The 25,213-nt window shown below is 38.4% G+C and overlaps 1 long non-coding RNA gene across 1 annotated transcript; it reads left to right on the plus strand.

Moving 5' to 3' along the window:
* Window positions 1–397: 397 nt before the first annotated feature.
* On the plus strand, window positions 398–1,409 carry LOC122198174 (uncharacterized). Its single transcript, XR_006192067.2, has 3 exons — window positions 398–524; window positions 604–683; window positions 1,012–1,409. It is a non-coding gene; the product is annotated as an uncharacterized LOC122198174 (long non-coding RNA).
* Window positions 1,410–25,213: the final 23,804 nt, after the last annotated feature.

Consider the following 25,213-nt stretch of genomic DNA (forward strand, 5'->3'; position numbering starts at 1 on the left):
GAAAGGCAAATAAATAAATAAAAATAATAATAATTCATTCTTGTCGACGTTCCAGTGACTACAATTTTTTGTTTGATGTTCATTTTTATCCTGTTTGATCTCTGCATCAATTTAGTTTCAAACAAAATCGATGAATAGTAGCATGAAATATGATATTCCTAAATTGAGGTCCAATTTAAAATTTCTTTTATTCTTTGAAAAAACTCATTTTTATTAAAAACCTGGCAACGGAAAAATCATTGTATGACCGCGACACATGGTAAAATATACTTTGTTACCTTTATTGTCTTATTGATGATGCCGGTAGATATGATTGTGTTTAAATGATTAAAAATAAATTCTAAACCTTTAATGTGTTAAAAACGTTTCGAGATGAAGTAGAAAATCAAATTCATAGATGCAATATAGGTTTGTAGCTAATGGTTATACTCAAAAAGAGGGCATCGATTTTGATGAAACGTTATCTATGGTTGTAAACCTTGTCACCGCTCGTTGTGTTATTCATCTTGCTATAAATAGTGCTTGTAAGTTGTAAGTTGTCTCAACTTGATATTAATAACGTTTTTTCTAATAGAAATATTGATGTTGTTGATGATGATGAAGTTTACATCGCTGATGATGATGAAGAAGAAGTTTATATGGCCTTCCATCCCGACTATTTTTCCAAGGATGAGAAAAAAAAGGTTTGTAAATTGTCTAAGTCTCTTTATAATTTAAAACAACCACCACATAAGTAGAATGAAAAGTTTACATCTTTTTTAATTGAATTTAGTTTCATGCAAAGTAAAAACGATTACCTTTTATATATTTTTTGGTAAAAATGGTTGTTTTGTTGTATTGTTTGTATATGTTGATAATATCATCTTAAGTGGAAATTTTGAATCTAAAATTGAGAAAGTAAAAAGTTTTTTGAAGTCAAAGTATTAAATCAAAGATTCAGATGAAATAAAATTCATTTTATGAATTGAAATTATCAAAAGTGATTTTTGGAGTTTGCATGTGTCAATGTAGGTAAATTCTTGAATTACTTCACGAGTATGGCATGATAGAGTGTAAACATGTTAACACTCATCTTGATTCATTTACTGTTGTGAGTAATGAAGGTGTTGATGAGAAGGATAGTTTGATGAGTAATTTTATTGGATACCAGAAATTGATATAAAAACTTATTTATATTACTATTACTTGTCCACATATTTCCTTTGTTATACAAACTTTGAGACAATTCATGCATACATCTCATAAAATGTTATGTTATGTTATGCTTGATATAAGAGTGTTAAGATATCTAAAGTTTAGCCTTGGTAAGGGTATTTATGTAATTAAGTCTTTTGACCAAAAATTATCAACCTTTGTTGATGATGATTGGTAGAAATATGTTATTACAAAAAAAAAAAAAATTAACGAGATTTTGTTTGTTCTTGGAAAATATTATTATCTCTTGGAAAAGTAAGAACCACGCTACAATTCTAGCTGATCAACTAAATCTGAATACATATATATGGTTTTTGTCACAAGTGTAAGGCATTACGGATTATCAAGTTGTTAAGGGATTTGCTCGTCAAAATGTAATCTTCCTTTTGATTTTTTTGTGACGATAATTTTGCTATTTAGTTGTCTTTGAATCCAAATTTTCATGAGAGAACAAATCACATAGAGATTTACGTGCATTGTGTTCATGATAAAGTCATGGATCATGTTGATAAGATTATAAAGACTTTTTTTCAGAGCAAACAACTAATATTTTCACTAAGTCTCTAAATTAAGTTCAACATGAGTATCTACTTTGTTCAAAATTAAGATTGTTTAATCCATTAAAAATATGATTGGGGGGGGGGGGGGGGGGGGATATTAAATAGAATAAATCAATTTTATTTGTGAATAAGTCATTTTTTTCATTTAGATTAGTTTCTCTACTACTTTTTTTTAGGTCATATGACTTTATTGTATGATATTTTCTTCATGGGCTACATGAGCTTATTGGGCTTGGATTGGTGATGCGTTGTTTTGCTATAAGATAGAAATAGAAGGACAAAATATGTCAAAATTATATATGAAAAGGTTGCGACTCACTTCAAACATTATAGGAGAAACAAGCAGATCCTTGGCCAACCCGTATCCCACCCACTATTATTTAAAGTTCAAAGTGGATTGATGCTTCGCTACAATACACACACACACAATCTAAAAAAACTCTATCGCTTCTCTCTCATTATTTGTCTTAATTGTTAAGGTTAAGGTTTGTATTCTGCAAACTTGGTTACGAGTAATCTCTGTAACATATTCTTTTTATGACCAGTGTAGTAGTGTAGTTTTGTATTGAACCTATTTGATTATTTGAAGTTGTAAATCTGTTTATGGTTATAAAATTTTGAGAATGTTATTTTACAAGTTAAAACCCTACTTGTCTATAGTACAAGTTAGGAGTCGACTCAAATAGCAAGTGCTTTGGAGCCGATGATTTTGCAGTGACCCTAGATAACGTGTCTTCCACCTGCTTCACCGCCTCTACACACCTAATGACTTTACTCCAACTTTCCCTTCTTCAATAAAACCACAACTACCAAAAAATCCCTAAAATCATCAATAGTGGAAGGAATGAGGATGTCTCACCATTTCTCCAGGCAATCGGGCCGATCGATTTTACTCCTTCTATCTACTATGTTCCTGCGACGCAACCCTGTTTTCCATTTGTTGCACCGTTGTTTCCCTTACCACTCTCCTTCTTCCATCACATGTGATGTGTCATCTTCTAAATCATATGCTTCTCTAAAAATCTCTCTAACAACATCAATTCAGCATGCCAAAATCGGAGACGGGATGCTTCTTCAAAAAACAGACAACATTTTCTCCACCGCTTCCTCCACCGATGCAACTACATCTATGTTTCGAGTGATGATGTAGCAAGGTTCGATCTGTTGTAGCAAGATGCTTATCAATTTGTCGACCTGAGTCCTAATTTATTTTCTATTTTGGTTTTTGGAAAGGATAATCTTTGCTATGGACTAATGGTTGTTGATATAGTAATCTATGGTATTCCTTTTCTTTTTTTCAAGATTGTCTGAAACTCCCATATTTATGTTCTACTTGTTCCAATATGTTTTAGGGTTCATCGAGCGTTAACCGTAGTGACAATATCAGGTAAGCTCTTTTGGCGATAAAGAAGATGTATAAATTTCCCCCTTTTGACATTTGATTTTGGACATGGTGTTGAACGACGTAAGTTTGAGATTCAAAATTGACATCCATTCTTCAAGTTTTGAAAAAATTTGCATAACTACATGAAATTGGTATATGTTTTTGCTAATTAATTCCAATAGAATGTAATGTTGAATTTGTGCATTTTGGTTTGGTGTTTTCTAGGTTATGGAGTTGTTGAGGGAGTTTCTGACTTGTTGTAACAATTGGTGATAGGGTCGGCTAAACTGCATCAACTACTACTCCTTTCTCATTCTCCAAGTTTTTATCTTAAGTAGAGACAATCATTTCATAATACCATATACTTCTTGCAAGAAATAGTGACAGAAATATATGTGAAAAACAATTCATAGATACTTAAATTTATGAAAATAATGTAGTTTTTGTTTGTTATTGAACTCAATTATTCTACTAGATCAACTAAATCAAGTGGTGGTGATAGCAATTAGCTTCTGTCACACCCCCAAACCAGAACGACAGAAACGTTCGGGGGCGGATGACGTCATGTACAATATCTTAACAATTGTATAATAGTAATCAAAACAACAACCACCATCATATTGATAATGTATACGTTCTTACATTTGTGTTCAGAATCATTGTATATTTGACATCAAAAGTATATAGCAAAAACTAAAAGACGTGACACTATGATGCTCCGTCTTCTCAAAACCTGTGTGAATACTTGTCTACTGATTCCCTGAGAATACAAGTGGTTTTGAAAAGAGTGTCAAGAATTAAGTTGGTGAGTTCATAAGCATTTTTATTGTAACACCGTGAATTTCAAAATAATTTTTCGCATAATATAAAAACATTTTCATTTAAATTTTCATAAACATCAAGTTTAAAACTCCAATCCATATCATACAAAATCCCAAGATCACATATCATAAAAATCCCATGCGTGTGTACAGATCAAGTCGGCGCCTTCCCACGGTCATCACTAGTACCTGAAACAAACAACACTAACACTGTAAGCACAAAGCTTAGTGAGTTCCCCAATATACCACACATAACATATATTAGCCACTCGAGGCTATAACTTTGTGGGTCTGTAGACCCTACTCTGTGAACCCACTGGTTCTAACTCTGGGAACCTTCTGGTTCCAACTCTATAAACATGCACAACATAAATCACATAGAAATAATGCAGTACAACACATAACATACATATAGCATACAAATACTCTGTCACATAACTCTGATTACCTACTCAAGGTAAAGTATAGTGAGCAGACTCACCTCGTATATCTCGATAACTCGCGAATCCTGGAAATCACTCGTGCTCGATCCTCCGAGCTATAATCCTCCTATAACATCATATATCTCTAATTAACACTTTTACCACTAAGGTTGACTACCCCTATCAAGTCAACACTGGTCAACTCTGGTCAACAGTCAACGGTCAACTTTGACCGGACTCGGCGAGTGCACTAGGGAGACTCGGCGAGTCTATACGTGTTCACTGACTCCCTAGGATCCTCTCCTGACACATCGAGTACACCCCCAACTCGACGAGTCCCACCTGGCATGAATCGCGAGGCCACCACGACTCAACTCGTCGAGTCTCAAGAACAACTCGGCGAGTTCCATCTCGACTCAGTCCACCTGTCAACCCTCTCTAACTCTCCCTGACTCACTGAGTCAACCCTTAACTCGGCAAGACCACTCGCTGAGTGGTTAAGGACAATATTCATGCTACTCGCCGAGTATGTTCTTCGGATTCTGATTGCAAAGGTGGATTTCGATCGCATGGTTCGGCTATCAGAATTTTGAGCTGTTGCTTAAGAGTTATAATATATATTGCTTATGAATAGATAACAAGGTTTTCATGTGGATTGTACAAATAAGTTTTTCCACAAAGTTTTAAAATAAAAGGAAAAAAGGGTTTTAATTTTGTTTATTTTAAAAATATCCTTACAATGGCATCTGTGAAAATTGTTGCTTATATGTTTCCAGTAATAGCAATATTGGAAAGTGGATTTGATTCTTTCATTTGTGGTAGTGTCTGAATTTACCAAATGAAGAAAGTTTTTCATCACCCAAGTTTCAATTGGACAGAAACTTGGAATCATACAAGTTGTATTGTATGATGAATGAGAATTTTCATCTTTGAAAATTAAGACTAATTCTTTGATCACATGTATATGTGAGTCAATTGAAGGACTAAGGAATGAGGTACACTGGGTGTGCGCTGGTCAAGGTCCACCACAAAGATTGATTTGTCATGATTTACTGAAGATTAGTAAATATGATTATACTTATAAGGTTAGGTATAATTCTGTAACATTGGAAAGGTTACAATGTATGACAAAACAAATGAGAAGAATCAAATTAGGCAGAAAGATAAAAGGTTCTCAAATCTGAAAGGATGGGAGAGTACTTTAGTATCGTATTTCATGATCATCTTAATGATTATGAAACCATATCACAAATTCATACTCTAAGGACGTCTTAGTGCATTGTTATGGCTAAGAAGAGAGGTCATGAATTGTTGGATTGGTTAAGATCGAGAAGATGAGTCATACTTCGTTCCAAAACAATTCTTAGAGTCATACTCCACGATTGTAACCTGGAGTGACATAAAGGAAGATTTGTTAACACTAGTCAAATGTAAGAGTAAAATGTTTTCTACTCTTGTACATTTGAGATTGGTAAGTTGTGATGTCTTGGATGAGACAAAGACCAACTAAGACCAATTGTGTGAAGTGTTAGTCTTGATAAGAATCCGCACTATCCCTTGAATATTTGTTTTGTCAAGGAATGGTTCTTGACTGGGGAAACTTATATATCAAGGGGACAGTGGGAGCCTTAAAGATCCCGAAAGAGTTTCAAGATTTAATCAAGAGTAAAACCTGTAATTTATCACTAGCACACGACTTAAGGTTTGCAACCTATCGTTTTGACATAATTCTTATTTCTGTACCTACTTCAAATAAGTTGAATTTGCATGTGAGTTATTAGAGTTCAACTTGGAAGCATTGGTGGGCCTTGTGCTACCAAGGTGACAAGAAACTAAGATTGAACAAGTTTAATCCATGTAAGGCTGAATTTGTCACTAACCTTATCTTGTGATTATGGTTTTGACAAATTCACATGGATAGGAACTCATACACTATAAAATCTAAGTGTCATAAGGTTTCTCTCCGATTCATGAAAATGATGGTGAGGAAACGCTTTCACTAAGTAGATTTTAGGTAGATATCAATTGTGTTATTTGCATTTTCAAAAGTCGTTAGTGGAGCGTGTGTGGTTAACCGGCACACTAACATGGACTTGTGAGAAATGGCAAAGGTCTAAGAAATTGAGACTATGATTACAGCATCCCTTTTCATAGTTCTTGAAATTGCTTAGACACACATGTGAGCTATCTAAGAAAGGGTGTATGAATCTAAATTTCAGAAGTCCAGCAGATTTCTGAAAATATGTCAGAGCTAGTGGGAGCATAAGTGTTTTGATAATAATCATCATGTTAGTGGGAGCATGATTATTATGATTAGTATTGCAAGCTAGCAATGTTAATTATAGAAAAACAAAAGTTTCAATTCATGAAGTTGCAGGGGTTGAAAAAGTCGTTTTGCTAGAATTAAGGGAGAGGAAATTATACTTCATTTCAATTCTAAAGCTTAGATTGAGATTTTAATCATCTTTAGTCAAGAATATATATATATATATATATATATATATATATATATATATATATATATATATATATATATATATATATATGAATTTTATGTTGGAATGGTTCAACTTGAAGAAATTCTATATATATTGCGTTTTCAAAATTCGATTATGATTATGGCATCCCTCTTCATAGTTAAATTTTGAAAACATGGCAAATAAAAAAATATTGTAGCAAAAGACTGGTCTAGTATCATGTCTTTATGTCAAACATCATGAATCGTGTCCCATATGCTTCGGATATAGGATCGATTGCATGTGCTATAATATTCATCTTTTCTAAATTTTCCAAATGCTTAAGGCATTGAGAAGGGAAAAGTCTAGAACTGGATATGACTAAAGTGATTAAGCAATTGTCGAGGACAATCTGAGGTTCGCCAAAGATTGGTTGCTCAGGGAAAGTTGGAAGTATGATGTAAGTTGTCGGAAAGGACCATATTGACATATTCTGAAAAGAAGTAACTCTTGTTCGGAAGTGATAGTCAAAATGGGACTATGGAAATGTCTCCATAGGTGGAAATTATTCAATCTATGTAAGATTAGAAAACCTTAATGCAAGAAGGATGTTCAAAACAATGTACTTTGAATATGAGACTTCCGTTCCATAGAGGTTGACCTTCTTTGGAATACTCTGTAATGACTGGTGACAAGGTTTTGGTGACTTTGTGCATAATCATTACAAGAGGAACATTGCATAAAAGTTTAAAATCTAACAGTTTTTTTGGGAAATGATAGGAATCGGGGATTCTCACATTTACAATAAGGATTTGGGATTGTGAAATGAGTATCATTGGAATCATGTTCAATTGAACTACATCACAATGTAAGGATCATAGACAAACATAGTGTGCATACTTGGAGTATGGCATAACTATTGTTTAGAAAAACAAAGTGTACATGCTAGGAGCATGGGACGACTGTTGTTTTATTCAAGTCTTAAGTTGATTGTTTGAAACATTATACAATGAATAATGTGTAATCAATATGGTGATAAATAAAAGGTGGTTCTATTTATATTCAAAAGGGTTCTGAGACCATATTGGATTCGATTATTATTGTGTTTCACTTTGCATGTTTTGACTTCCAAAACAGCTAGGTTATTCTTTCCGAATGACTAAGTTATTTAAACACTCCACAGTCGTTCATATGTTGGAAGTAGGTATGAATCAAGACTGTCATGAATCAGTTTGTAGATGGCTAAATGGGTTTAGTCATAGCAATGGTTGCTACAACATTCATGAGTGCTCATAAGTTATGAGTATTGGAATAAACCCACGCTCACTTGTATCACTTCATGGAATTTATCTCGAGTGATCGTGAGACGGTAATATCATATAAATCTTCAAACCTAGAGATATGAGTTGTTACCTATGAGTTGGTTGTGCATTGATTGCACGTAAACGCATTAGTAACTTGATGTTATAAAACGTGCCTTTGTGTACAATTCAACAAGTAGTAGAACAAGCATATGAGTCGAAGTTTATCTGTTCCTTCTAGAAATAGAAGCGATATCTGGGCCCCTCGATGGTTTTGTTGTGACCTATGTACCGGCCGGTCAGAACTAAATTGATGTGTTCGATTAAGTTCTTTTTCAAACAAATCGGAAATCGGGAAACAAACTGCTAGACAATAAGTACGACGTTGTTCCATGTATTTGTCCGGCTGATATCATGAGAACAGAGGATAATATGATCACTTATCTAAAATGGCGCTTCATAGTTCAACAGAGTTTTCGAGAGCTACGATTGCTGGTTGGTTCCTGAAGTAACATACGCAAATATAGTTATTAGACTTATCCAAGTGGGAGTCTGTTGGATAAGGTGTCTAAGTCCATAACTTATTTGGTACATACTTGACCCGACCCGACATGGTCCATTTGGGTTGCACTTCACCCAAACGATTTATGGATAATTTTATGAGAATTGTATACTTACGATTTATTAATATATTATAAGTTATAATATATTAATATGAAGTCATGTTATTTAATTAGTTTTAGTCTTAAATTAATTATGAATTAATTTAGAGATTAAAAAGAAGACTGATTAAATTATGGGCTATTATATTTTATATAGTGTGGGCTAATACTCATTTGTTAATGGGCTAAGCTAATATGAAAGTCCATGGATGATCCATGGAGTTTTTAACCCATGGATCCTTGGAAAGGAAAAGACATGGGTTATTAGGGTTTCACCCTAACCATGCACACTATATAAAGAAGCATATGATGCAAGAAATGACACTAGGAGTGTGAGACTTAGTGGTGGCCGATTCCACAAGAAAGTATACTACTCTCTCAAAGTTTTCCAAGTGTTTTTGGTGATTTGTGATTCCATTTGAGGCATTCACACTATTGGTGCTTGGCTCTCAAACTCCAAACAATCAACCATCATCAAAAGGTATGTATTTCTACTAGTACTTTTATGATTCATAATCCTTATGCTATGCTAGTTAGCAAGAAACCTTGGAAGTTATTATTTGCATGTATTTTAGAAGAAAACATAGATCCAAGGTTTATTAGGGTTGCATGCATGCTTAGGAAGTGTTAGATTGCTCAAAACCCAACAGTGGTATCAGAGCCTAGGCTTGTTTTCTTGAATACTTGATGCAGATTGCTGAAAATCGAAGTTTATGTGCTGTCTGCACAGCAGACTCGCCGATTCCATGAAGGGACTCGACGAGTCCAAGACAAAATTCATCCAACTCGGCGAGTTGGTTCATGCACTCGACGAGTTGGAACCCCAGACAGCATATCTTCGAGTTTTGGTGCTGGAATTGGTCTAGAATCATTACCTTAAACTGTTTTGGACTCATAAAACCTGTTTTTGATGTGGTAATGATGATGGTGGACCAATTTCAAAGTTATAATCAAAATTTCAAGTTTATATGTGTTCATATGATTCTTGAAATTGTTGATGTGGATGTTCATGTTCACATGAGTTTTGTTAGATCATAGGAATTATTTGCAAATTGTTTGTTAGTTAATTCTTGATCTTAATGTGTTTTAATGGAATTCATAATTTGTCCTCAAGTTATGGAATTCCAAAAGGTTTTTTTCTTTTAAATGTTTTTTTAAGAAGTCATAAGTTACACTTTAGAAGAGTTTTTCTAATAAATGCTTTTATGGACTTCATAACTTGTCCTCAAGTTATGGATTTCCAAGAGAATCTTCATTAAAAGTTTTAAACACTTAATTAAAACTCATAAGTTATGAATATCCAAAAGTTTATGAATTGTTCAAAACTTGCCCTCAAGTTTTGGAATTTGTAAAGTCTCACACAAACTTTAATTCCATACCCTAGAAGTTTTAAAAGTTAAAATTCTACACTTATACTATTTATAAAATTAATGGTTAATTATATATATATATATATATATATATATATATATATATATATATGTATAAGAACAAGTCGTTTTACCGTTAGTAGGCCTCATTCACGAAGTCGGTCTATAAGGTGGGTATAAGGTTGTTGCCTATAAAATGGCGACTTAATGGGTGTCCACTCTCACCCACCGCTTGCTTGACTGGTGGAGGGTCGTTAGCCGAACGGGTAAGACAAGGACTTATAAATTATCATTAAGTATGATGAATATTATAAAGTAACTAAATGTTTTATTTAATTCCCAATCTTAGTTACTTTAGGAAAAATGTGAATTTGGTGCTAGCCCATGGAATTCACACTTTGTACCTTACCAAGTCGTTGGTGGAGCGTGTGTGGTTAACCGACACACTAACTTGGACTAGTAAGGATCACGAAGGGTGACTTAATGTTTGTCATAGATCAATGGAGCGTGTGTGGTTAACCGGCACATTGATTGGGTGATAATATTAAGGGTACCAAGTGAATTGGTATGGTTATTCACACCTTGTTTTGTGATCCTCGGCATCCCAGTCACAAAATTTGAGAGGGCACACTCGAGATTGAAACATGCCATTGAAAAGTTCAATGAATCTCAAAAGATCTAGGAATTTCAAATCCAATTAAAACCTAATAAATTATTTCGTTTTTCATGGTGGAAATTGGTGAATCGTCATTTGTCTACCTTCAAATATTTTATAGCTTGGATTACGGCATCCCTCTTCCAAATTATAAAATATTGTGTTGGGTCCTAGCCTTAATATTTCATATTGGGTGTTATATTAAGGACTTTCAATCAACTAACTTGATTTTCTCCCATTATAGATGTCTGGTTCAGACAACTATGATCTTCCCAAATCTCTTGAAGATGGTGTCCCTCAACATCATGCTTCACTTCCTCCAATTATTCTCCCTCACCCACAAGTTCTTGAAAAGTTTAAAGTCACTCAATCCCTATTGGCAAGCATAGTCTATGTGTGCTCACATCTTGGAGATAAAGTCATATATTGACAAGCCGGGAGAGTTGGGTGTCAAAGTCTCGTGAAAGTTGGATGTTCAATCACTTTCTTAGTAACATAGTGAGTCTCTTTGGGACTACTATGAGGCATACTATGACATGACCCTTAATGATGTTATCTTTTTGCTTGGTGTTGTGGAATCAACAATGATTCGGAACACCAGTAAAGCAAATTTGATTAAAAGAACAACTTCCCAAGTCTACATGGACATTGACAATGGTAGCATTGTATATCTAGAAAAGGATTTCTCTTCCCAATGGAAAGGGATCGGCTATAGTCAACTCGGTTGACCAAATGGTAAAGAGAAAGGCTAAGTCTGAGATAGTCTCATGTGCCATTACCAAAGGGTCCATGTGTTTTGTTGCCAAAGGAAGGGGCATTGGTTGCGAAGCTGCCCTATTCACCTGAAAGGTCATAAGGTTGATCAAGTCAAGAGGTTTGACTCTAGTTCGGGTAAAGTCCACTGTCTAACTCTATTAACTTCCTATTTGGAGATTCTTATTACATAATGTGAATGGGTCACATGTTGATGTTTTTAAGAATCAAAGAAAAGATAGGAAGCTTAAAGTAATTATATGTTGATTCTGATTGCAAAGGTGGATTTCGATCGCATGGTTCGGCAATCAGAATTTTGAGTTGTTGCTTAAGAGTTATAATATATATTGCTTATGAATAGATAACAAGGTTTTCATGTGGATTGTAAGGATAAGTTTTTCCACAAAGTTTTAAAATAAAAGGAAAAAAGGGTTTTAATTTTGTTTATTTTAAAAATATCCTTACAATGGCATCTGTGAAAATTGTTGCTTATATGTTTCCAGTAATAGCAATATTGGAAAGTGGATTTGATTCTTTCATTTGTGGTAGTGTCTGAATTTACCAAATGAAGAAAGTTTTTCATCACCCAAGTTTCAATAGGACAGAAACATGGAATCATACAAGTTGTATTGTATGATGAATGAGAATTTTCATCTTTGAAAATTAAGACTAATTCTTTGATCACATGTATATGTGAGCCAATTGAATGACTAAGGAATTAGGTACAATGGGTGTGCGCTGGTCAAGGTCCACCATAAAGATTGATTTGTCATGATTTACTGAAGATTAGTAAATATGATTATACTTATAAGGTTAGGTATAATTCTATAACATTGGAAAGGTTACAATGTATGACAAAACAAATGAGAAGAATCAAATTAGGAAGAAAGATAAAAGGTTCTCAAATCTGAAAGGATGGGAGAGTACTTTAGTATCGTATTTCATGATCATCTTAATGATTATGAAACCATATCACAAATTCATACTCTAAGGACGTCTTAGTGCATTGTTATGGCTAAGAAGAGAGGTCATGAATTGTTGGATTGGTTAAGATCAAGAAGATGAGTCATACTTCGTTCCAAAACAATTCTTAGAGTCATACTCCAAGATTGTAACCTGGAGTGACATAAAGGAAGATTTGTTAACACTAGTCAAATGTAAGAGTAAAGTGTTTTCTACTCTTGTACATTTAAGATTGGTAAGTTGTGATGTCTTGGATGAGACAAAGACCAACTAAGACCAATTGTGTGAAGTGTTAGTCTTGATAAGAATCCGCACTATCCCTTGAATATTTGTTTTGTCAAGGAATGGTTCTTGACTGGGGAAACTTATATATCAAGGGGACAGTGGGAGCCTTAAAGATCCCGAAAGAGTTTCAAGATTTAATCAAGAGTAAAACCTGTAATTTATCACTAGCACACGACTTAAGGTTTGCAACCTATCGTTTTGACATAATTCTTATTCCTGTACCTACTTCAAATAAGTTGAATTTGCATGTGAGTTATTAGAGTTCAACTTGGAAGCATTGGTGGGCCTTGTGCTACCAAGGTGACAAGAAACTAAGATTGAACAAGTTTAATCCATGTAAGGCTGAATTTGTCACTAACCTTATCTTGTGATTATGGTTTTGACAAATTCACATGGATAGGAACTCATACACTATAAAATCTAAGTGTCATAAGGTTTCTCTCCGATTCATGAAAATGATGGTGAGGAAACGCTTTCACTAAGTAGATTTTAGGTAGATATCAATTGTGTTATTTACATTTTCAAAAGTCGTTAGTGGGGCGTGTGTGGTTAACCGGCACACTAACATGGACTTGTGAGAAATGGCAAAGGTCTAAGAAATTGAGACTATGATTACAGCATCCCTTTTCATAGTTCTTGAAATTGCTTAGACACACATGTGAGCTATCTAAGAAAGGGTGTATGAATCTAAATTTCAGAAGTCCAGCAGATTTCTGAAAATATGTCAGAGCTAGTGGGAGCATAAGTGTTTTGCTAATAATCATCATGTTAGTGGGAGCATGATTATTATGATTAGTATTGCAAGCTAGCAATGTTAATTATAGAAAAACAAAAGTTTCAATTCATGAAGTTGCAGGGGTTGAAAAAGTCGTTTTGCTAGAATTAAGGGAGAGGAAATTATACTTCATTTCAATTCTAAAGCTTAGATTGAGATTTTAATCATCTTTAGTCAAGAATATATATATATATATATATATATATATATATATATATATATATATATATGAATTTTATGTTGGAATGGTTCAACTTGAAGAAATTCTATATATATTGCGTTTTCAAAATTCGATTATGATTATGGCATCCCTCTTCATAGTTAAATTTTGAAAACATGGCAAATAAAAAAATATTGTAGCAAAAGACTGGTCTAGTATCATGTCTTTATGTCAAACATCATGAATCGTGTCCCATATGCTTCGGATATAGGATCGATTGCATGTGCTATAATATTCATCTTTTCTAAATTTTCCAAATGCTTAAGGCATTGAGAAGGGAAAAGTCTAGAACTGGATATGACTAAAGTGATTAAGCAATTGTCGAGGACAATCTGAGGTTCGCCAAAGATTGGTTGCTCAGGGAAAGTTGGAAGTATGATGTAAGTTGTCGGAAAGGACCATATTGACATATTCTGAAAAGAAGTAACTCTTGTTCGGAAGTGATAGTCAAAATGGGACTATGGAAATGTCTCCATAGGTGGAAATTATTCAATCTATGTAAGATTAGAAAACCTTAATGCAAGAAGGATGTTCAAAACAATGTACTTTGAATATGAGACTTCCGTTCCATAGAGGTTGACCTTCTTTGGAATACTCTGTAATGACTGGTGACAAGGTTTTGGTGACTTTGTGCATAATCATTACAAGAGGAACATTGCATAAAAGTTTAAAATCTAACAGTTTTTTTGGGAAATGATAGGAATCGGGGATTCTCACATTTACAATAAGGATTTGGGATTGTGAAATGAGTATCATTGGAATCATGTTCAATTGATCTACATCACAATGTAAGGATCATAGACAAACATAGTGTGCATACTTGGAGTATAGCATAACTATTGTTTAGAAAAACAAAGTGTACATGCTAGGAGCATGGGACGACTGTTGTTTTATTCAAGTCTTAAGTTGATTGTTTGAAACATTATACAATGAATAATGTGTAATCAATATGGTGATAAATAAAAGGTGGTTCTATTTATATTCAAAAGGGTTCTGAGACCATATTGGATTCGATTATTATTGTGTTTCACTTTGCATGTTTTGACTTCCAAAACAGCTAGGTTATTCTTTCCGAATGACTAAGTTATTTAAACACTCCACAGTCGTTCATATGTTGGAAGTAGGTATGAATCAAGACTGTCATGAATCAGTTTGTAGATGGATAAATGGGTTTAGTCATAGCAATGGTTGCTACAACATTCATGAGTGCTCATAAGTTATGAGTATTGGAATAAACCCACGCTCACTTGTATCACTTCATGGAATTTATCTCGAGTGATCGTGAGATGGTAATATCATATAAATCTTCAAGCCTAGAGATATGATTTGTTACCTATGAGTTGGTTGTGCATTGATTGCACGTAAACGCATTAGTAACTTGATGTTATAAAACGTGCCTTTGTGTACAATTCAACAAGTAGTAGAACAAGCATATGAGTCGAAGTTTATCTGTTCCTTCTAGAAATAGAAGCGATATCTGGGCCCCTCGATGGTTTTGTTGTGACCTATGTACCGGCCGGTCAGAACTAAATTGATGTGTTCGATTAAGTTCTTTTTCAAACAAATCGGAAATCGGGAAACAAACTGCTAGACAATAAGTACGACGTTGTTCCATGTATTTGTCCGGCTGATATCATGAGAACAGAGGATAATATGATCACTTATCTAAAATGGCGCTTCATAGTTCAACAGAGTTTTCGAGAGCTACGATTGCTGGTTGGTTCCTGAAGTAACATACGCAAATATAGTTATTAGACTTATCCAAGTGGGAGTCTGTTGGATAAGGTGTCTAAGTCCATAACTTATTTGGTACATACTTGACCCGACCCGACATGGTCCATTTGGGTTGCACTTCACCCAAACGATTTATGGATAATTTTATGAGAATTGTATACTTACGATTTATTAATATATTATAAGTTATAATATATTAATATGAAGTCATGTTATTTAATTAGTTTTAGTCTTAAATTAATTATGAATTAATTTAGAGATTAAAAAGAAGACTGATTAAATTATGGGCTATTATATTTTATATAGTGTGGGCTAATACTCATTTGTTAATGGGCTAAGCTAATATGAAAGTCCATGGATGATCCATGGAGTTTTTAACCCATGGATCCTTGGAAAGGAAAAGACATGGGTTATTAGGGTTTCACCCTAACCATGCACACTATATAAAGAAGCATATGATGCAAGAAATGACACTAGGAGTGTGAGACTTAGTGGTGGCCGATTCCACAAGAAAGTATACTACTCTCTCAAAGTTTTCCAAGTGTTTTTGGTGATTTGTGATTCCATTTGAGGCATTCACACTATTGGTGCTTGGCTCTCAAACTCCAAACAATCAACCATCATCAAAAGGTATGTATTTCTACTAGTACTTTTATGATTCATAATCCTTATGCTATGCTAGTTAGCAAGAAACCTTGGAAGTTATTATTTGCATGTATTTTAGAAGAAAACATAGATCCAAGGTTTATTAGGGTTGCATGCATGCTTAGGAAGTGTTAGATTGCTCAAAACCCAACAGTGGTATCAGAGCCTAGGCTTGTTTTCTTGAATACTTGATGCAGATTGCTGAAAATCGAAGTTTATGTGCTGTCTGCACAGCAGACTCGCCGATTCCATGAAGGGACTCGACGAGTCCAAGACAAAATTCATCCAACTCGGCGAGTTGGTTCATGCACTCGACGAGTTGGAACCCCAGACAGCATATCTTCGAGTTTTGGTGCTGGAATTGGTCTAGAATCATTACCTTAAACTGTTTTGGACTCATAAAACCTGTTTTTGATGTGGTAATGATGATGGTGGACCAATTTCAAAGTTATAATCAAAATTTCAAGTTTATATGTGTTCATATGATTCTTGAAATTGTTGATGTGGATGTTCATGTTCACATGAGTTTTGTTAGATCATAGGAATTATTTGCAAATTGTTTGTTAGTTAATTCTTGATCTTAATGTGTTTTAATGGAATTCATAATTTGTCCTCAAGTTATGGAATTCCAAAAGGTTTTTTTCTTTTAAATGTTTTTTTTAAGAAGTCATAAGTTACACTTTAGAAGAGTTTTTCTAATAAATGCTTTTATGGACTTCATAACTTGTCCTCAAGTTATGGATTTCCAAGAGAATCTTCATTAAAAGTTTTAAACACTTAATTAAAACTCATAAGTTATGAATATCCAAAAGTTTATGAATTGTTCAAAACTTGCCCTCAAGTTTTGGAATTTGTAAAGTCTCACACAAACTTTAATTCCATACCCTAGAAGTTTTAAAAGTTAAAATTCTACACTTATACTATTTATAAAATTAATGGTTAATTATATATATATATATATATATATATATATATATATATATATATATATATATATATATATATATATATATGTATAAGAACAAGTCGTTTTACCGTTAGTAGGCCTCATTCACGAAGTCGGTCTATAAGATGGGTATAAGGTTGTTGCCTATAAAATGGCGACTTAATGGGTGTCCACTCTCACCCACCGCTTGCTTGACTGGTGGAGGGTCGTTAGCCGAACGGGTAAGACAAGGACTTATAAATTATCATTAAGTATGATGAATATTATAAAGTAACTAAATGTTTTATTTAATTCCCAATCTTAGTTACTTTAGGAAAAATGTGAATTTGGTGCTAGCCCATGGAATTCACACTTTGTACCTTACCAAGTCGTTGGTGGAGCGTGTGTGGTTAACCGACACACTAACTTGGACTAGTAAGGATCATGTAACAGCCCAAAATCTCAAGTATTGTTAAGTTGCATTTTGGGGGTGTTTTAAAGGGGAGACTCGACGAGTTGGAGCCAGACTCGCCGAGTAGGACCGCAGACTTGGTCGCGGGTTCGCGACTGGACTCGACGACTCCAGATATGGACTCGGCGAGTCGACACTGTTCAGCAGAAACCCTAGCCGTTTGGTTTTGGATCGTATATAATGCCTCTTAGGCCGTCATTGTCCGTCTTTTGGCCGATTGAGAAGAACCCTAATCGTTGTGGACGTCTAGAGCAGGAGAGGAAGCTTTTGGAACCTTGAAGAATTTGTTAGGCAAGAAGAAGAAGAGTTTTGGCCAAAGGAATATCAAGGGGATCGAGTTCTGAGGTTTGGAGACACAGAGAGGGTGTTATTCAGGTAATATTTCGGATCATTTCTGCTATATTGAAGTGTGCACGAATTTAGGGTTTATGAAACCCATTTGGAGATTAGATGGATTGTTGTGTCGTTACCCAATGTTTATACCCCTGTATTAGTACCCCTTAGAGGTTCAGAAGGTCCTATGGTTGTATATTCGGAAAATATGTATCTCAGGAAGCAGTTTGATCGACTGCATGGCGTGGACTCGCCGAGTCGGATGATCAGACTCGGCGAGTAGCTTGAAGATTCACTGGGACTCGCCGAGTTGTTCTTCAGACTCGGCGAGTGGAGTCGGGGTGGCCCCGCGATTCTTCCAGGAGTGACTCGTCGAGTCAAAGAGGATACTCGACGAGTAGAAGGGGAATCTTAGAGGATTGAAGGACGACCAGACTCGCCGAGTCGCCAGGGAACTCGCCGAGTCCAGTCGAGCTGACAATGGACTGTTGACCAGAGTTGACTGGGGTGATTTCTTAGGGCCAGTTAACGTGGAAGATAGAAGTATTAATAAGGGATATATGATGATACAGGGAGCTTGTAGCTCGGAGGATCAAGTGCAAGGGATTTTAGGACTTGCTATCTTCCAGTGTCTACGAGGTGAGTCTTCTCACTATACCTCACCCGGAAGGGTTTGATTGTGTGACCGGAAGGTCAAGTATGTTATGTGTTATGTTTATATGCTATAAATGGAAAGTTAGCTGCTACGCGTGATATACATGCTTATATATGGGCCGGAAGGCAAGGTATTATGTGACAGAAAGGTCAGGTATGATATGTGATATATGTGCTTTATGTGTTAGAGTATTTGTATTATGTGTTATATATGTGTATGGGTCGGAAGGCGATATATATTACGGGCCGGAAGGCAAAGTTATGTGGACCGAAAGGTCCGGGCCGGAAGGCAATGTTATGTGGACCGAAAGGTCCGGGCCGGAAGGCGTATGTGCGTAAGGTATATTGGGGAACTCACTAAGCTTCGTGCTTATGTTGTTTATGTTATGTTGTTTCAGGTTCTTACAGTAACGCGGGAAGGCAACGGTTCGATTGTACACACCGAAGAAAGAGTTGTGTTTTGGAGGATCCTGGTCTTCTATTATAATGAAAATGAAACTATGTTTTGTAATTCGAATGTGAATAAGATTTTAAACAAGTGTTTTTAATATTAAATTGATTATTTAAACGAAAATTTTGTTTTTGGAAATCACGGTGTTACAAATTGGTATCAGAGCCTTGGTTTGAGGGATTCGGACGCGCCTACGGGTAAATCTGGACTCAAACTGAGGAAGTAAGAAAAAGTTTTCCAAATAAATGGTTTTCTAAAAGTGAATAAGAGTTCAAAGAGAAAGCAAGAAAGAGCAGTGTGTACAATCAGCCAGAGCCAAACGGTGATTTCCCAAAATACTCTTACTTTTGTATTATGAAATATCTATTATGCACTTTATGAGACATTATTGCATGCTAGAGACAGACTAGGTATTTCATATCTTAGGACTAGAGTGGCCTGATTTGTGATGCCTTAGTCTAGGGTTTGCTGTTATATGTGCGTTATGCTTTTGTGTGTATGTGATGAGTGAGAGCATCTAGTTAGGACGCACAAGGGGTAAAGCTACGGAGTACAGAGGTACTTCCGAGGATGAGCCGAGAAGGTGGAGCTACCACAGATGGGAAGTCCTATGTATGCTTCAATGCTCGAATGCTGCTTGCTTTGTGCTTTGTGGAGTTGTCGATGATGGGAGTCAGCTACTAAGTGAGTATGATGATACTCAGGAGGTAGAGGGCTGGCATCATTAGGAGCTCTTCAGCAGCTGATAGCAAAGAAGTGGGAGGACAGCGGAAGGGACTAGGGAGTAAACCTAGCCAAATGAGTGCGCTGGTAGAGTAGAGGATTTTGCTGGAAAGCGAGCACGCGCGATGAGGTGGGTGAAAGAGCAGGTTTATCAGCTACTTAGGAACTCTGGGATGGTCCGTGTGGAAAGTATGGGTAGATGTGGCAGGTAGTATGGGCCCGTACTACTGAAAGCAGAGGACCCATACTTGACACAGGGGGCATTCTAAAGGTCCTAAGGAACAGATTGAGGAGTGATGTTATGGTTCGAATACCATACATCGGAGCGGATACAGAGTGATGTTATGGTCAGGGCACCATACATCGGAACAGTTGAGATAGATGTTGTGATTCGAGTGCTATACATTGGGGCAGATTGAGGAGTGGTGCTATGGTTCAGGTACCATACACCGAAGCATGTTGAGGAAGGATGTCATGGGATGAGTACCATGGTTCGTAGTGGATGATGCTTGTGGCTATCTTGTTATCCGGTTATCGATCGGACGAGCACGAGCGAGCGGGATGCGAGGATTCGCGAGATCCGGCGTGATGAGGTTGCTGCATTGTTGCGGGCTGAGTCGCCAGAATTGTTTGGGTCGATCAGGACCACTATGATTGAAGTAGTTTGACGAGCGATATGCGGCTTTCGCAGAGACGGCTGCCGCGGCGGTTACAGCGGCTGTAGCAACGGCAAAGAAAGGGGCTAGTCGGGGTTTTCAGTATCGGGACTTCTATTATGCGAAGCCTCCCACATTCGATGGAGTTCAGGACTCGATTGTTGCTATGAGATGGTTATCAGACATGGAGGGGTGTTTCTCCACGAGTTTATGCCCTGCTGATCAGAGGGTGGGGTGTGCTCTGAACCTGTTGAGGCTCGGGGCGAAGGATTGGTGGAGATTGACCACGAGGTCATTTTCCGATGCGCAGAGGGCTGCGGTTTCATGGGATCAATTCAGAGGGATGTTCAGTACTCGCTATGTTCCGCGGGATGAAAAGGAGAAATTGGCTCGGAAGTTCTTTAAGCTGAGGCAGGATTTGGAGTCGGTGACTGAGAGCACCGGGATGTTTATTGAGAGGGCGATGTTTTGCCCTGAGTTCGCTTCGGAGCAGGCTCAGATGTCCCGAAATCCGAGTATGCTCAAGAGGGGGGGTATCAGACAGTTCGTGTCTGCGCAGAGACGCGAGACCGTGTTGGTATCGCAGGAGGCCGCCATGTGGCGTGAGTTAGAGGTTGAGTTGCAGTAGCGTGAGATGAGGCAGGCCCCGATGCAGTCGCAGTCGGCGCCGAAACGGTCCATGACCGTAGACGTTAGAATGGGGGATCGGAGCGGTCACACTTGTGGGAAGTGTGAGAGAGATGGCACCGGAGCTTGTTGGCCCAGTGGTGCATGCCGCAAGTGCGGAAAGGAGGGGCATGGTGCACGGGATTGTCGGCAGTCAGTGCCAATTCGGGATTTCAGGATTTGTTATCAGTGTCGGTAGGTTGGACATTTGAGGGTCAACCGTCCTCAGTTTCCTGCAGGACCGGTGCAGGCTCTAGCATCGGCCACCTTGAGGAGTTCAGGAGGAGGACAGGATGGAGCAGAGCCCAAGGGCTCAGGGTCGTGCTTATCGGCTTGCGGCAGAGGGAGACGGAGCAGTGCCGGAGGCAGCTGCGGGTATGATGCTCTCTTGATGTCTTGAGTAGCTTGCGTTGATTGTGGCGTATTGTTTGTGCTGGTGTCTGGTGTGGATTTCGATGCGGTATTCGTTGTTTCGCGGGTTTGGCATGGTTATGAATTGGTGCTTCAGGTTTTCGCTTGGCATTCGTTGTTCCCTGATGGTTTAGTATGATTATAGTTTGGTGTTTTGGTACCGGTAGCCTTGTGCGGTTTTCGATGCGATATTCAACCTTTGGCAGGTTGTGGGTTTGGTTATGGGTTATTGCTTGGGAATTCCGTTGGTCATCGTTCGTGAGGGTTGATAGTGGAGATGCGGCACTGGGTTGAATGACGGGTAGCATCTGCAGTTGTGGAGTGGATAATTGAAAGATCGGATTCTTTTGAGCGGATTGATCAGGGAGGAGATGTGTTTTGCTGAGGGTTGCTTACGCTTGTGGGAAGCAGTCAGTGGGTAAATGTTCTCTTTGTGCAGGATGGTTCTGAAAGGTCGTTAATGACGATCGGTGGCAGTTAGTCAGTGCTTTAGTGGGGGAGAATTAGAAAATTCTCCGGGAGATCGATGAGTATGTGAGGGTGCTTAGCTGCCGGGATTCAGCAGTGTTTGTCAGCGCAGAGTATAGGCCGATGAGAGCGAGTGTCGGGTATGCGGGGCGGGATACAGACCTAGGGCATTCGATTTTGGAGGCCTGAGAGAAGGCCGGGATCAAGCTTGAGTAAGTAATCGGAATTTTGCGATCAGAGTATTGGTACGTTTGAGGTACGTGATGGGTTGTACTGCATTAATCCCACGGGATTATGTTGTGCATGTTTCTAGAGCTGGAACCGGAAGGTTCCCAGAGTTAGAACCTGAGGGTTCGCAGAGTTTGGGTGTACGGACCCACAGAGATATAGCCTCGAGTGGCTAGTATGTGTTATGAGAGTCGGTCCAGTCATACTGGAGACTCTGTTGGTATTGCTGGATTAGCTCGGGATTTGCGGATCGCGTATGTTGCAGTGTGATTGCAGTGGAAGGTCTGGCCCCGGGTTATTGATCTTGTTTAGCGGAGGCAGTGATTTTGATGAGTGGAGAGAGTGCGTGGGATTGAGAGCCCCTGCAATGAGAACCAGAGTATGTGAATAGCAGTTACGCAAAAAGGGTGGTGTCGCTTGGGGCGAGCACCGTGGCACCGGTTGGAGTGGCAATATGTTCAAGAGAGTTCCGTGGAAAAGGAAAAGAGGAGGGTATGTAACTCCGAAGGGGGTGCAAGTTCACGAAAGTGAAAGCTGCAGAGCAGAGTTATGGTTAGAGTATTTCGAGTATGGTTTTGAGCATCGTGTTCGCGGCAGTGGAGTAGGAACCCATCCGGTTGGGATGTCTGTTGAGGCTCAGAAGGGATGCATGGAGAGAGAAAATTTTAAATTCTCAGTGTGAATCTGATCAGAGTGTAGGGTGGATGTGGTGGTTCATCTTGGGAGATGTTCGAGGATATCATCAGTGTATCGGGTCTTTCCACCTGCGGGTGTTGGGACTAGTTCAGTATGTGTATGTGATGGCAAGAGGGAACTTGTGAGAGTTGATCTGAGAGGGAGAACGGATCTCTCAGTCGGTCCAGAATGGGCAAAGTGGGCTTTGGATCGGGGATCCGGTGGTTCAGGGTTTCCTAACCCTTATGGGTTGAGTGATCGTTGAGATTTGGAGCAGAGTGCATCGTGGGTAACTTCCGATTACAGAGAGTGATGAGCAGTTCAGAGTTCGTACTTTAGTTGAAAAAGCAGACTCAGCAGGTTAAAGAGAGTTAGTGATCGTCTAGAGTTAACAGGAAAGTTATGCAGGCAGACGCCGTTACGAGCATGTGATTCAGGTCAGCGACTTCGTATTTCTGATGGGGTGCTTCGATGTAGGAAGAGGGGTAAATGGGGGGCCCCGGTATGTCGGGTCTTTTCGTGAAGGTGCGAAGGTAGGAAGGGTGGCCTATCGTTTGGAGCTGTCAACGAAATTGGGACGGATCCATGACACTGGTATGTGTCGCAGTTGAAGAGGTGTATAGCGGATGAGTCAGCAGTGGTTCTACTAGAGAACGATTAGGTGGATGCGAGCCTGTGTTACGTCGAGGGGCCAGGGACCGTCGGAGATCGGAAGATCAGGGTTCTGAGGAACAAGGAGGTACCTCTGGTATTGGTTCAGTAGCGGCCTCGGGAGAGATCGGTAGTGTCTAGGGAAGCCGAAACGTGTGATGCGGGAGCAGCATCCAGAACTATTTTCAGAGTGAGACTTCGAGGGCGAAGTCTAATTCTAGTGGGGGAGAATTGTAACAGCCCAAAATCTCAAGTATTGTTAAGTTGCATTTTGGGGGTGTTTTAAAGGGGAGACTCGACGAGTTGGAGCCAGACTCGCCGAGTAGGACCGCAGACTTGGTCGCGGGTTCGCGACTGGACTCGACGAGTCCAGATATGGACTCGGCGAGTCGACGCTGTTCAGCAGAAACCCTAGCCGTTTGGTTTTGGATCGTATATAATGCCTCTTAGGCCGTCATTGTCCGTCTTTTGGCCGATTGAGAAGAACCCTAATCGTTGTGGACGTCTAGAGCAGGAGAGGAAGCTTTTGGAACCTTGAAGAATTTGTTAGGCAAGAAGAAGAAGAGTTTTGGCCAAAGGAATATCAAGGGGATCGAGTTCTGAGGTTTGGAGACACAGAGAGGGTGTTATTCAGGTAATATTTCGGATCATTTCTGCTATATTGAAGTGTGCACGAATTTAGGGTTTATGAAACCCATTTGGAGATTAGATGGATTGTTGTGTCGTTACCCAATGTTTATACCCCTGTATTAGTACCCCTTAGAGGTTCAGAAGGTCCTATGGTTGTATATTCGGAAAATATGTATCTCAGGAAGCAGTTTGATCGACTGCATGGCGTGGACTCGCCGAGTCGGATGATCAGACTCGGCGAGTAGCTTGAAGATTCACTGGGACTCGCCGAGTTGTTCTTCAGACTCGGCGAGTGGAGTCGGGGTGGCCCCGCGATTCTTCCAGGAGTGACTCGTCGAGTCAAAGAGGATACTCGACGAGTAGAAGGGGAATCTTAGAGGATTGAAGGACGACCAGACTCGCCGAGTCGCCAGGGAACTCGCCGAGTCCAGTCGAGCTGACAATGGACTGTTGACCAGAGTTGACTGGGGTGATTTCTTAGGGCCAGTTAACGTGGAAGATAGAAGTATTAATAAGGGATATATGATGATACAGGGAGCTTGTAGCTCGGAGGATCAAGTGCAAGGGATTTTAGGAGTTGCTATCTTCCAGTGTCTACGAGTTGAGTCTTCTCACTATACCTCACCCGGAAGGGTTTGATTGTGTGACCGGAAGGTCAAGTATGTTATGTGTTATGTTTATATGCTATAAATGGAAAGTTAGCTGCTACGCGTGATATACATGCTTATATATGGGCCGGAAGGCAAGGTATTATGTGACAGAAAGGTCAGGTATGATATATGATATATGTGCTTTATGTGTTAGAGTATTTGTATTATGTGTTATATATGTGTATGGGCCGGAAGGCGATATATATTACGGGCCGGAAGGCAAAGTTATGTGGACCGAAAGGTCCGGGCCGGAAGGCAATGTTATGTGGACCGAAAGGTCCGGGCGAGAAGGCGTATGTGCGTAAGGTATATTGGGGAACTCACTAAGCTTCGTACTTACGTTGTTTATGTTATGTTGTTTCAGGTTCTTACAGTAACGCGGGAAGGCAACGGTTCGATTGTACACACCGAAGAAAGAGT

The sequence above is a fragment of the Lactuca sativa genome, chromosome 5 (assembly GCF_002870075.4).
Source record: "Lactuca sativa cultivar Salinas chromosome 5, Lsat_Salinas_v11, whole genome shotgun sequence".
Classification (NCBI taxonomy): domain Eukaryota; kingdom Viridiplantae; phylum Streptophyta; class Magnoliopsida; order Asterales; family Asteraceae; genus Lactuca; species Lactuca sativa.